Source organism: Rhinolophus sinicus, linkage group LG05 (genome assembly GCF_036562045.2).
Source record: "Rhinolophus sinicus isolate RSC01 linkage group LG05, ASM3656204v1, whole genome shotgun sequence".
In the NCBI taxonomy this organism is placed as follows: domain Eukaryota; kingdom Metazoa; phylum Chordata; class Mammalia; order Chiroptera; family Rhinolophidae; genus Rhinolophus; species Rhinolophus sinicus.
The window spans coordinates 93,078,908-93,092,212 of record NC_133755.1 but is presented as its reverse complement, the minus strand read 5'-3'; the positions used below and the strand labels follow the sequence as shown (position 1 = coordinate 93,092,212).

Below are 13,305 nucleotides of genomic sequence, written 5' to 3'. Positions count from 1 at the left end.
CAACAACTCACACGTAGCACCCAGCTCTTGGCTTCTAATTACCATTCTCCACCACCAACAAAAAAAACACCAAAAACAAACCAGAACTTCTTGGAGAAGTGGCTGATTCCAAGGGTTGGGCTGAGAATGAATAAGTTGAGTCTGGAATATTTTGTACCAGACAGTAAGAAAACATTCAATTATGAGGACGTGTCAATGGACACAAAAACCAGCTTGAAGGGGCTCTCACTGACCAAACCTGGGGTGATGAGCATTAAAATAACTATGACAATAAATTATGACCCGCTGAATAAACTAGGAATCTGTGAGTACACGTTCATATTACTAAATGAGTAAGTGGGAACAAAAACTCTTTCTTGCCGTGGAATGCGAGCTAATTAATATAAAAGAAGTGATAAAAGTGGAAAAACATTGTGACAAATAAAAACCATATGCCACACAGCATCATTTTTATGATATTCTGGCCTACAACGTGTAACCTCAGTGTAATTATGCAGAAACGTCAGACAAACCCATTCCACAAAATGACTGGCTCATAATCTCAAAACTGTCAAGGTCATTGTTTCAGATTGAAGGAGGTTAAAGAAACATGACAACTGGCTGAAAGGCAAAATCCTGTCTGGGATCCTTTTATAAAAAAGGGTTCTGGCAAAGGGTATATAAAAGTTCTTTGTGTTATTCTTGCAAATTTTCTGTAAGTTTTAAATTGTTTCAAGAAAAAAGAGAAAAAATGTATAGCTATCAGGAATATTACATAGCCATAAAAATAATGTTATTGTTCACACTAAAAGCATAAGCAACAACAATAAATAGATAAATTTGACTCCATCAAAATTAAAAACTTTTGTACTTAATAGTGAGGACATTATCAAGAAAGAGAAACGACAACTCACAGAATGGGCGAAGATATTTGCAAATCATATATCTGATAACATATATTCAGAATATATAATGGACTCTTACAACTCTACACACACACACACACACACAAACAAAAAGACAAACAACTCAATTAAAATTGTTCAAAGCCACCCAAAATGATATACCTAGGCAGAAATCTAACAAAATATATATATATGTAATTTATATAAGGAAAACTGCAAAACGCTGATAAAAGAAATCAAGGAAAGATTAGATAAATGAAGAAATATTCCATGTTCATGAATAAGAAGGCTGAATATGATTAAGATGACAATTCTTGCCACCTTGATCTATAGATTCAATGCAATTTCTGTCAAAATGCCTGCAAGTTATTTTGGGGATATGTACAAACTGATTCTGACGTTTACAAGAAGAAGCAAAAGACCCAGAAGAGCCAACACAATACTAAAGGACAAGCACAAAATCAGAAGACTGACACAATGCGATTTCAAGACTTACCAAAAAGTTACAGTAACCAAGACAATGTGGTATTGGTGAAAAAAATAGATAAATAGATCAATGGAACAGAATAGAAAGCCCAGAAATAGACCCACATAAATATAGCCAACTGATCTTTGACAAAGAAACAAAGGCAATACAATGATAGTCTTTTCAACAAATTATACTGAACAATTGGACATCCACATGCAAAAAAAAAAAAAAAAAAAAGAATTTAGACACAGACTTTACACACTTCACAAAAATTAACTCAAAATGGATGTAGACCTAAATGTAAAATGCAAAACTATAAAACTCCTAGAAGATAATAAAGGAGAAAATCTAGATGATTTTGAGTATGATGATAACTTTTTAGATTAAAACACCAATGGCATGATCCATGAAATGAGTCACTGATAAGCTGGACTTCATAACATTAAAACCTGCTTTGTGAAAGACATTGTCAAGAGAATGAGAAGCCACAAGTTGGAGAAATTATTTGCAAAATACATATCTGATGAAGGACTGTTATTCAAAATCTAAAAGAACCCTTAAAAGAATAACAAGAAAACAATAAGAACATTAAGAAAAATGAACAACCCAAGAAAAAAAGGGCAAAACATCTGAAAAGACACCTCACCGAAGAAGTAATGTATATGGCAAATAAGCCTAATGTAAAATACAGACTTTGATTGATACGATGTGTCAATGTAAATTTGATTGTAAGAAATGTACCATTCTGGTGAGGATGTTGACAATGGGGGGGGGGGCTAAATAAATGTGGGGGCAGAGGGCATATGGGAAATATCTGTATCTTCCATTCAATTTTGCAGTGGATCTTAAACTCTAAAAAATAGTCTATAAAAAAATAATACTGGTATCTGAGTCAGGAAAATGACCATGTTCACTTTTTTTTGTAACACCTAACATATATTGAGTGTTATTGTGGGCCAGGTATTATGCCAAGAGCTTTACATGTATTGCTTTGATTAATCCTCACATTATATCTTGTTTTTCTAACTTTTCAAAATTTCTGCAATAAAATCTTACTTCTCTATCCAGAAAATTGTATTTGTAAACATGTAGTTAACAAATAGATCCTATTAAGATGAAAGTCTTCAGGTTGGTGAAGATTCTAGAAATACTGTAAGGGAGATTTTGTGTAAAGGATTGAGGATATTTTACTCAGAAAGTGGGCCTTGGAGTGACTGAGACATAATGGATCTCTTCATATATTTGAAAGACAGTCAATTGGAAAAGGAATTGGACTCCACCTCCATGGCTTCAAAAAGTAAACCAGAACCAACGAGCGAAAATCCTAGGAAGGCAAGTTTGGGCTCAATATAAGGATGCCCTTTCAAATAAAACCTATCAAAAAAGTACAGTAGTCCACCCCTTATCTGCAGGGGATACATTCCAAGACCTCCCCCCAGTGGATGCCTGAAACCATGGATAGTACCAAATTGTATATACACTATCTTTTTATTATTATTATTGTTATTATTATTATTTTTTATTGGGGAAGGGGAACAGGACTTTACTGGGGAACAGTGTGTACTTCCAGGACTTTTCTAAGTCAAGTTGTTGTCCTTTCAATCTTAGTTGTGGAGGGCGCAGCTCAGCTTCAGGTCCAGTTGCCATTGTTTGTTGCAGGGGGCGCAGCCCACCATCCCTTGTGGGAGTCGAACTGGCAACCTTGTGGTTGAGAGCCTGTGCTCCAACCAACTGAGCCATCTGGCCACCCAGGAGCTGAGCAGCAGCTCATTGACTTCTATCTAGTTGCGAAGGGCGCAGCTCGCTGACCCATGTGGAAATTGAACTGGCAGCCCCGTTGCCCAGAGCTCGCGCTCTAACCAACTGAGCCACCCGTCTACCCCTATACACTATCTTTTTTCCCTCTACATACTTACATATCTATGGTAGATTTTAATTTCTAAATTAGGTAATTTCATGGATAGAAGATTCGTTCTTACAGTTGATCTTATCAGCCTCAGCATAAGATTTTTTTTTCCTTTTCACTTTCATAAAGCACTTTACATCTTCTGTTTGGCATTTCTGAATTGCCAGCATAACTACTCTTTCACTTTGGAGCCATTATTAAGTAAAATAAAGGTTACTTGAGCACAAGCACAACAACCAATCTGATGACTTAGATGGTTACCACGTGCCTCCTCAACAGGTAGCATATTCAGTGTGGATACACTGGACAAAGGGAAGAGTCACATCCTGGGAAGGGCGGAGCCCGCTAGCAAGAGATTTCATCCAGCTGCTCAGAATGATGCACAATTTAAAACTTATGAATTGTTTATTTCTGGAATTTTCCACGTAATATTTTGAAACAGTGGTTGACCAACAGTAACTGAAATGGTGGAAAGCGAAACTGTGGATAAGGAGAGACTACTGTAATTCATCTAAATCAGCGACTACTTATGGATTTACGCATTCAGAAGACGTTTGAGAGAGTAGGAGGCTAAGTTCATATTCAACTCTGAAATTCTGTCTTTATTTGTTAGTGCAGATTAATCAGACAGAAGAGCCAAGGTCTACTTTTTTGTTCGGATTGTTTTCTTTTTTTTAAAGGATGCATTTGTGTATCAACCTGGGGAAAAAAACAATGCAGCGTCTGGGTGAGTGAAGAATAATTGTGAAACTTATAGATTGCTTCAATCCCATTTTAATATCGTTTTAGGAAACAGAAAGCCGTAGAAATGAAAAGGAATAAGGCCTACTTGGGTCGCAATTAGAACGATGACAGAAAACAAAACTGACAAATCTGTTTTTCACTTCCTCACTCAGGTTTGTCTTCAACCCCCCCACCCCCCCACACGCGCGTTTCTTCCATTTTCCCCATTTTCCCCATTATGATCTTTTCACATTTTTTATATTTTCAGCCCTCCTGTAAAGGTGCCCCCGCTAAGCCACAGGCTTCCTCTGCCCTGAATTGCTTTCTTTTGTAAAGCAGAGACTTCTGCTGGGGTTAAGTTTGTTGAACAACAGATCTATTCTAGATTCTGTTTCACATGCAACCGTTTACTGTATGATACCAGCCTCCCATTCCTTGTGTCACAGACTCACACAATAGGAGTCCTTGAAGCCCTTCTGTTCCCGGGTCTGCTGGCTGTGAATCCTGGCAAAAACTGTGAACGCCGGCGGGGCACCTTCAGCCGCGTGGGCGGGGCGGACACAGGGCTCCAGCCAGAGGACGCCAGCGCTTACCCGGCGCGAACGCCTATGAGGACCTTCTAGGGGCTTCCCGACAACTCCTCAGTTAGTGGGAGTCGGGGGCTCAGTCCGCTCATAAGAAGTGTCTCTCTGGCAGTACTCGCTACCCACTTTGCTTCTCGGCCAATTTCTTCTTGGCCAGTCACCATGCGCTTCTGAATCGGCCCCCTCCCCACTCCGATCCCCAAGAAGCCCCCCGACCCCGGCTGTAACCCCGAGGAGCATCTCCCCGCTGAAGCCGGAACTCTTGCGGACAGACTCCTGAGCTGAGGGTCTTCACTCTTTCCTGGGCACCCCAAGTGGAAAGGAGGCGGTAAGCAGCTGAGGGCAGAGTGGGAGCCCGGGTAACGGAGTGCGTGGGGGACCGGGAAGAGCGCCGGTCAGAGGGGAGGGGATGAGAGGAGGCCAGACAGGGGCTTTCGGTTTCCTGGGGTCTGATTGGAGGTTGGCTCGATGAGTCGGAGCTGGGGGCGCGCCCATCTCCGCTGGCTCTTGCGAGAGCCCCGGGCTCGGCCCCTCCCCGGAGCCGCTTTGTCCCGGGTGACCGCGGCGGAGGTTGTGGGGAGCAGCAGACAGGAGGCAGAGACCCACGGACTGACGGACCGGGAGACCCGGAGACACGAAGGCGGGGCGCGCAGCGCACGCCCCACACCCGAGCCAGCGGGCACTGCGCCCGCCCCCACGTGCGCTCGCACCCGCGGGCAGGTGAGCGGCAGCGCCGCGCCCGCAGTCGCCGGCCCCCGCGGACCGCCAGAGCCACACCGCCGCTGCCTCTTTCGGCGCATCGCGTACGCCCAGCAGGTCGGTTATGTAACCGCGCTGGCCCGCTCGCTCCTGCACCCTGTCCTGCCAAAGCTGCGTGCGGCGACCCGGCAGTGCCCGGGGACCGTGGCAGGGGGCGGGCAAGCGCGGCTGGGTGAAGGAGTGGGCAAGGGGCAGCGGCGGGGGTGGGGAGTGGTCTCCGGATCCAGTCGTCAGTCCCCGAGGCAGCTCTGGGGGCAGAGGTCTCCCTTATAGGAGGCGCGGGTCTCCAGGAACCCCTTTCCCGTTCCTGGTGGCTGCAGGTTTCGCCTTCTTAGTAGCAGCAGCAGGTGCGTAAGTGGAGGATAATAAAGACGCCTGTGGTCCCCAGGACTGAGGTTTGGACTGGTGGTTAGTGGAGGTGGACTGGATGCAGAGAGCAGAGGAAAGAACGGCGAGACTCCTTTCCCAGTGCTTAAAGGAAAAGTGCTGGGGAAGAGGAAGGTGCTTTCAGGCGCAGCGGGAATTGTCCTGCCTGGGATTAACGGGCTTGGGTCATCTAAAAATAACTTCAAGTTTGAAAAGTGAAATAGAAGGGAGCACAGTGTTCTCAGTGCGTCCTGCCTGTGGGATGATGCTTTGCTCTAGAAGTCACCAGGGGGAACAAGCAAATCTCCGCCACCTGATCCGTCTGCTGCCTCCTGGTCTCACTGGTTTCCAGGGCGTCTCGGTTTGACTTTTAGTTAATGATTTATTCTCCAAGGCACTGCAGTCTTTTTCTTATCCCGAAATGAATTGTATAGCAGAGTGCATGCTTTGAATCTTAACTATTTCCTACATTGGGATAGAAGTATTCAATGGGTATTCAAAAGTCAAGGCTTTTTTAAAAGTATCGTTTTAGCAACCACAAAAGTTGCTGGGCTCCCTTTAGCATACAGTCCCACAACTGGAGATGAAAGGATGCTGGAGCATTACCGCCCACACTTCTCCCTTCCTTCAGCCAGAATCCCGCTTAACCTATGGTACAGAGCTGAGGCTTTAGGAAAAGTAGGGCATGTTAAATAATGCAACTCAACTTTCACACATATTACATCAACTTCAAAACAGGACAAATGCATCACAAACTCAGGGCAACACTTGCTAACCGGCCCCCTCCATTGCAGGGACACGGCAGAGCTGGAAAAACCTAGAAGCTGGAAGGCTCAAGAAGCAGGTCAGCACTGACTGTAGAACAAAGCAGGGGAATGTACCGTTGGCTGCTTTTCAGTTTACTCATTGATTTTCTTTAGCTTTAGAGCTATTATCTTAAGTATGATCAGTCATTGAGGTGAATTAGTCTAAAATGTGAGCTGCACTTTGCTTTGAAATCTGTGGCAAAGCAAATCTGCATTTATTAAGCACCTACTTACCAGAGTCCAGTCCATAGCACTGCGTCGGGAAAAGTATCCTCAACTTAAGCTCCAGATGCCAAGAGCTTTCAAAGTGTCCTGTGTGTGCAGGTCGTGCAGAACCCAACTAAATTGGGGCGAGTATGGCTTTCTCACCATTGATGAACATTTAATAGGCATAAGTGGGAGCTTGAGAGCTTTGTCATTTGCAAGTAGACATCACTCTCTTTAAAAAAGAACAAAATAAAAAATGCTTGAGTAATCGTTTGCAGTTAGTCGTGTATGTTGCAGAAACTAGCTTTATTGAGACCAACTTTGATAGTGGCTGTGGTCTCATTTCCTGTATTTTCTGTACTATCCACTTAGTTTATTCAGCAGTTGTTTGTTAAGCATATACTATGTAATGTGGAGGCCCTGTGCCAGAGACTAAATGAAAGAGGCCCCTGTCGTTCAGAAATCAATTTACCAAAAAAGAAGGATAAGAAAAAAAGTGTTAATGATCATCATGGTGAGTGTTTGATGGAAATACAGGAACAAATTCAGTGAGAGCTCAGGGAAAGGTGAGTGGAGAGAATCTTGAAGAGCCTGGAGAGAACTTCATTTGGACTAGATCCCGGTAGGCCCTGGGAGTTCTCCACAGAAGGGACTGAAGGGACTACGCATTCCACGTTGAAGGAAAGGTCGTGTTCAAAGAATATCTAGGTGTTCTGAAGTGAGGGATTGGCAGGAGAGTTTGACAGGAGTGGGGGGGTTCCAGTTCACCTGGGTTGTGATTATACCCTGTTGAGGAGAAACCATGTAGACTTTATGGGAGAAATGCTTTGATTTAATTTGTGTTTTGCAAAAGTGGCTATGAAAGTAGTGGGTAGGTAGGGTTACAAAGAGCAGTGAGGTCAGATTTTAGACCACTCCAGTGGTCAGGCAAAAAAAAAATAATAATAATAATAATAATAATTGTGCCTGAACCAGGTAGAATAAGGAAAGAGAAGCGAGATCTAGAGAGAGCCATTTAAGAGGGAGAATCAGTGGCACTGGTCATCAAGTGGGTGGTGCTGTGGAAGGTTAAGACTAGATGTCTAAATATGGTTAGGCTTTTAACTGAGTTAGGAAGAAATAAGAATGAGTAGGTTTGAGAAAGATGGGGAATTTCAACTGAAAATTGTTCCTTTAAGATCAGGAGCAAGGTAAGGATGTCCACTCTTGCCGCTTTATATAACATAGTATTGGAAATTTTAGCTAGACCATTTAGGCAAGAAAAAAATTAAAAGGCATTCAAACCAGAAAGGAAGAAGTAAAACTGTCTCTATTTACTGATGACATGATAATACATACAGAAAACCCTAAAGATTGCACAGAAAAAACTGTTAGAACTAACACATGAATTCAATAAAATGTTGGATACAAATCAATACACAAAAACCAGTTGCATTTCTATACACTAATGGTGAACTACCAGAAAGAGGAATTAAGAAACCAATCTCATTTATAATTGCATCAAAAAGAATAAAATACCTAGGAATAAATTTAACCAAGAAGTTAAAGACATGTGCACTAAAAACTGTAAAACATTAATGAAAGAAATTGACAAATGCACAAATAAATGGAAAGATATTCCATGCTCATTGATTGGAAGAATTAGTATTTAAAATGTTCATACTACCCAAAGCAATCTATGGATTCAATGCAATCCCTGTCAAAATTCCAATGGCATTTTTCACAGGATTAGAACAAACAATCCTAAAATTTGTAAGGAACCCCAGAAGACTCTGAACAGCCAAAAGAAGTCTTAAGAAAGAACAACAAAGCCAGAAGCATCACACTTCCTGATTTCAAACTATGTTATGAAGCTACAGTAATCAAAACAGTATGACATTGGCATTAAAAAGAGATACAAAGATCAATGGGACAGAAGAAAGAGCCCAAAAATAAACCCATGCATCTATGTCAATTAATTTATGACATAGGAGCCAAGAATATACAGTGGGAAAAGTCTGGTTTCTTTAATAAATGATGCTGGGAAAATTGGACAGCCATGTGCAAAAAAATGAACCTTAGCCGCTATTTTACACCATACACAAAAATCAACTCAAAGTGAATTAAAGACTTCAACATAAGACTTGAAACCATAAAACTCTTAGAAGAAAATATAGAGGATAATCTCATTGGCATTGATCTTGGCAATGACTTTTTTTTTTTTTTTTTTTTTAAGTTTATCAGCCAAGCAATGCCAACAAAAGCAAAATAAACAAATGGGACTACACATCAAATTAAAAAGCTTCTACACAGCAAAGAAAACCATCAACAAAATGAGAAGGCAGTCCATGGAGTGGGAAAAAACATGTGCAAACCATATATCTGATAAAAGGTTAATAAACAAAATATGTAAAGAACCCATACAATTCAATAACAAAAAATAAATAATCTGCTTTTAAAAATGGGCAGAGAAGCTGAATAGATATTTTTCCAAAGAAGATGTACAAATGGCCAACAGGTACATGAAAAGATGCTCCTGTTTACAACAGCCAGGATATGAAAGCAACCTAAGTGACCATCGATAGACGATTGGATAAAGAAGTTATGATATATATATATAATGGAATATTACTCGGCCATAAAAAAATGAAATCTTAGCATTTGCAACAACATGGATGGACCTAGAGGGTATTATGCTAAGTGAAATAAGTTAGACTGAGAAAGACAGATTCCATATGATCTCACTTGTATGTGGAATCTAAACAAAATAAACGAACAAACAAAACAGAAACAGACTCATAGATACAGACAGCAGGTTGATGGTTGCCAGAGGGGAGGGTTTGGGGGGCTGGGTGAAAAAGGTGAAGGGATTAAGAAGTATAAATTGGTAATTATAAATTAGTCACAGGGATGTAAATACAGCGTAGAGAATATAGTCAATAACATTGCAACAACTATGTATAGTGCCAGGTGATTACCAGACTACTTGGAGTGGAACACTGAATAAATTGTACAAATGTCTAACCACTATGCTGCACATCTGAAACTAATGTAAAATAATGTTGAATATCAACTATAACTGAAAAAAAAAAGAGAGAGAGAAGGTGCTCAACATCACTAATCCTTAGGGAAATGCAAATCAAAACCACAATGAAATATATCACCTCACACTTACTAGGCTATTATCAAAACAAAACAAAACAAAAAGTGAGATAAGTGTTGGTGAGGCTGTGACGGAAAGAAAATGCTGTGCACTGTTGGTAGGAGTGTAGCCATGATGGAAAACAGCATGGCAATTCCTCAACAATTTAAAATGTAGAATTACCATATGATCCAGCAATCCCACTTCTGGGTGTTTATCTGAAGGAAACAAAATCACTGTTTTGAAGAGCTATCTGTACTCTCGTGTTCGTAGCCACATTATTTACAATAGCCAAGACATGGAACAACTTAAGTGTTCATCAGTGGATAAATGGATAAAGAAGATGGGAGATAAATATCTACCTACCTACCTATTTTTATATTTATATATTTTATATAATATATAAATATTGAAACTTATTTATATCTAAGAGGGGACCTTATTTTTTTATTAGTTTCAGGTGAACAAAACAATGTAATATACATTTATCATTTATTCACCTCACACAGTGATAACCCCTTTCCCCCCGTCTACTACCCCTCTGACATTGCACACAGCCATTACATTTCCACTGTCTCTATTCCTAATGCTGTACTCCACTTCTTGTAACTATATATATATATATATAATTGTAGTTGACATTCATTATTGTTCAGCTCAGCTTCAGGTGTACAGTGTAGTGATCAGGCATCTACATCATCCCTGAGGTGGTTTCCCTAATGGGACAAGTATCCGTCAGATTCCCTACAAAGTCTTTACAACATTATTGATTGCATTCTCCAAATTGACTTTCATATCCCTGTGGCAATCTTGTGGTTCCGATTGTGCTTTCTAATCCCCTCATCTTCTCCCTTATCCGCACCGCCCCCTCTCATCTAGCAACCCTCAGTTTTTCCTCTGTGTCTCTGAGATTGTTTCTGATTAGTTCATTCATTTATTCTTTTCTTTAGATTTCATATATAAGTGAGATCATATGGGATTTGTCTTTCTCTGTCTGACTTATTTCACTTAGCATAATGTTCTCTAGGTCCATCCATGTTGTTGCAAATGGTAAGATTTCGTTCTTTATGGCTGCGTAATACTCCATTGTATAAATGTACCACAGTTTCTTAATCCAGCTGTCTACCGATGGGCATTTTGGTTGTTTCCATGTCTTGGCTATTGTGTATAGTGCTGCAATAAACATAGGGGTGCATACATTTTTTTGAATTAGAGTTTTGGATTTCTCTGGGTAGATTCCTAGGAGTGGACTTGCTGGGTCATTTTCAGTTTTTTGAGATACCTCCATACTGTTTTCCATCGTGACTGCACCAATCTGTAATCCCACCAACAGTGCACGAGGGTTCCCTTTTCTCCACATCCTCGCCAGCACTTGTTTGTTGATTTACTGATGATAGCCATTCTGACTGGGGTGAGGTGGTATCTCATTGTGGTTTTTATTTGCATTTCTCTAATGATTAGTGAGGTTGAGCATTTTTTCATATGTCTGTTTGCCATCTGTATGTCCTCTTTAGAAAAATGTCTCTTCATGTCCTCTGCCCATTTTTTAATTGGGTTGTTTGTTTTTTTGGAATTAAGTTGAGTGAGTTTTTTATAAATTTGTGATATTAACCCCTTATCGGATATATCATTGGCAAATATGTTCTCCCATTCAGTAGGATCCCTTTTTGTTTTATTGATGGTTTCCTTTGCTGTGAAAAAACTTTTTAGTTTGATGTAATCCCACATGTTTGTTTTTTCTCTTACTTCCTTGCCCGAGGGGATATATCGGTAAAAATCTTACTCCAGGTAATGTCTGTAAAGTTTCTTCCTATATTTTTTTCTAGGAGTTTTATGGTTTCAGTTCTTACATTTAAGTCTTTAATGCATTTTGAATTTATTCTTGTATATGGTGTAAGGAGGTGGTCCAGCTTCATTTTTTTGCATGTGTCTGTCCAGGTTTCCCAGCACCATTTATTGAATAGACTGTCTTTACCCCACCGTAAATTCTTGCTTCCATTGTCATAGATTAAATGACCATATAGGCATGGGTTTATTTCTGGGCTCTAAGAGGGTAATTTATTAATGAATACTTGAAATATATACACACACACAGACACATATACAATGAAATATTATTCAGCCATAAAAAAGAAGGAAATCCTGCCATTTGTGACAACGTGGATGGACCTTGAGAGCATTTTGCTACACTTAGCATAGGTCAGAGAAAGACAAATATTGCATGATCTCACTTATATGTGGAATCTAAAAAAAGAAAAACAACTCATAGATACAGAGAACAGATTGGTGGTTGCCAGAGGTGGGGGATGGGAGTGGGCAAAATGGATGAAGGTAGTCAAGAGGTACAAACTTTCAGTTATAAGATAAGTCCTGGGGATTTAATGTACAGTATGTAACTATAGTTAACAATACTGTATTGTATAATTGAAAGTTGCTAAGAGAGTAGATCTTAAAAGTTCTCATGAGGAGAAAAAAATTGTAACTGTGAGATAATTGATGTTAACTTATTGTGGTAATCATTTTGCAATATATACATATATCAAATTGTTATGTTGTACAACTAAAACTAATATGTTATGTATTAATCATATCTGTATAAAACGGGCGGGGGGGAGGAAGTAAATAAGAAAGAATAGTTTGAGAAAGATGGGGAATCTTGACTTTGAACATCAAATGAAAATGTTCAGTAGGCAATTTTATTTTTCCAAGGTGATTTCTTCATTCCTGGTGCTAACTTTCTACTCATCTTACCTTCATCCCAGAGACTGTCCAGGCTGCCTTTGGAAAAGAGGGAGAGAATTTGATAGCAGGAAGTTTTTTCTACCGTCCTCCCCCAAAGTGAAAATATTAACTGTCACTTATCTTAAGTAGTAGTAGTAATAATAATAAAAATAATTTTAATTATAATAGTAATATCTAACATTTATTCAGTGTCTGCTGAGCACAAAGAAGTTAGAATTCTACATAGATTATCACCTTTGATCCTCACGATAACCTCTGAGGCACAATTGTTATTCTTATATAATTGATAAAAATAATAATAAAAAAATAAATAAAATAAAATGAAAGCTTCCACTAAAAAAAAAAATATAAATAAAATTATTTGGTTGATTGCTAAAAAAAAAAAAAAGAAACCCAAGGCAAAGAGAAGGTACCTTATCTAGGCCACACAATTCGTAAGAGATGTGCCCAGGGTTCAAGCTCAGACAGTCTGACCAGCACTCTCGATCGCTAACATGAATTAATAACATTGAAATAATTTTCATTTAGCTCAGCCTGTGTTTTTGACCCTGTGTCTGAATATCATGGCTGGTGCCTTAAAAGCACAGGACTGAGTCAGGAGTCCTGGGCACATGATTTGTTATGTGACCTCTGCAAAGTCACGTCCCCTCTCACGCTTCCATTATTTTAAATCCGTGTGTTAATCAGAGAAGAGGTTAATGAGATGATCTCTAAAGACGCTCAGCATTCTGAAGTTCT

The 13,305-nt window shown here is 39.9% G+C and overlaps 1 protein-coding gene across 5 annotated transcripts in view; it reads left to right on the top strand.

Annotated features, from left to right (window-relative positions):
• The first annotated feature begins 4,561 nt into the window (after window positions 1–4,561).
• Window positions 4,562–13,305, top strand: part of RCAN2 (regulator of calcineurin 2) — a 246,312-nt gene continuing 237,568 nt past the window's right edge. Inside the window, exons 1-2 of one of the 5 annotated variants that reach the window (XM_019734722.2) lie at window positions 4,572–4,894; window positions 6,486–6,535. The gene's annotated coding sequence lies outside the window, so the exon portion shown is untranslated. Of the gene's footprint in view, window positions 4,895–5,067; window positions 5,383–6,485; window positions 6,536–13,305 lie in introns of those variants that run through there. The other 4 variants (XM_019734718.2, XM_019734719.2, XM_019734723.2 and 1 more) reach the window with 4 other exon arrangements.